The sequence below is a fragment of the Balaenoptera musculus genome, chromosome 1 (genome assembly GCF_009873245.2).
Source record: "Balaenoptera musculus isolate JJ_BM4_2016_0621 chromosome 1, mBalMus1.pri.v3, whole genome shotgun sequence".
NCBI lineage: Eukaryota > Metazoa > Chordata > Mammalia > Artiodactyla > Balaenopteridae > Balaenoptera > Balaenoptera musculus.
Window position 1 is genome coordinate 68,148,887 of NC_045785.1, and position 1,580 is coordinate 68,150,466.

The 1,580-nt window shown below is 37.0% G+C and overlaps 1 pseudogene; it reads right to left on the reverse strand.

Annotated features, from left to right (window-relative positions):
- Positions 1–312: 312 nt before the first annotated feature.
- LOC118898968 lies at positions 313–1,096 on the reverse strand (annotated as a pseudogene).
- Positions 1,097–1,580: the final 484 nt, after the last annotated feature.

The window sequence follows — 1,580 nt, forward strand, 5'->3', positions numbered from 1 at the left end:
TATAGCTAGTTATCCAGTTGCTGTTTTTGGTAAAATTAACAAGAAAACACATTTACAATTTTACGTCTCAATCATATGTCAAGTAATTAGGATTGAAGAAATATTGTTGACATATACATTAGGTTGACTATTATATTTTCAAAAACAGTGTTCTTTCACTCATTTAAATTAAAAGAATTAAAACATGCTTAAATCTTGTTCTGGTGTTCTAAAAGTGTTTGGAAACATTTTTCTTAATTTTTAGTACTGAAATCCATCTGAATGGATTTACTAATAGTCATTGTAACCAAGTGAAATTAGTTTTTTGTGGTTTTAATAGTTCATCGGACTTAATTGTATTTGAAGGTATGATGAGGCAGCCCCATCTTTCCATCTGTTTCTATGGTCTGAAATCACAGTTCTGCACATTGGACATATATTCTCTCTGTAAAAGCATAAGACAATGAATGCACTCTTCAGAAAAACATGCTGACTGATGGGAAGAATAATTTTCTGAAATTCATCTTGATATACTGAACAAATATCATCCACATCTAAATAAGTCACTCTGTAACTTGGCTGTGTAAAAAGTATTCACAAAACCTACCTGAAAGTTCTCAGATTTCCAAAAATACCCAAAAGCTATAAAATGAGGTAGAATAAAGACAGTAATATCCCAAGAATCTAGCTAATTATATTATTAAACTCCCTGAAGCAAACAAGGTAATGAAACCAAAACTGATATGGGAACAAAATTCAGTAAAACTGACATAATTCTTCTAAGAGCATACACCAGTGACCCTTGGATTTAAAAAGCAGGATGAAAGAAGGCACTACTATAATAAGATTTTTTGAGCCTATGAAAAGCAATTTCAAAATGAAGTCTGTAATTCTAATAATCCAAAGTACTTCTGAGAAGCTTGAATAATCCAAAGTAGGACTTAAAAAGATTAAGTTGTAATAAAGTGACTGAGAATGAAAGAACAGAAAATCCTGCTAAGAATACTAGTAACCAAGCTTACTGAATCTTTGAGCACCTTTTTCTCAGAAAAGCCTGATTTACAATGCTTTTGTTTGCACCGTTGAAAGTTGTTAGAAGCCCAGTTCCAAGAAACATTCCACATATTTCTGGAGCTTGGATTTTCAGCACATCCTTTAGGCATGGAGTTTATCCGGATGCAAACATCTCCAGAATGAAGGCAAGGCCCTTCTCCCGTCCATCTTGTTGCTCGGGCATTTTGGGAGGCTGAGGCAGCCTCACTGCCTGCAGTTCCTGGAGGACTGGTGTGGCCCTGGAATATGTTTTCTCTGATCCAAATTTCTTTGCATCAGGACTGTGTTTCCTCTCATGATGTTGAGTGGACAGAGGCCTCACAGTGGTGTCAGGGACAGCGGGAGATGCTGTCATACCCCTTCAGTCAGGGCCATCGCCCTCAAACCCCACCACAAGTAACTTCGGTTAGCCCAATGGCAGCAGCAAAGCTGGATTTTAATAGGCTTTTGTGTTCGGGGTCTAACAGCTATCATACAGCTTTTCTAGTCAGGCATCCAATTTCTGGACCCTCAATTTCTGCTTGCAAACTGGCCACTTATTTCCTGAG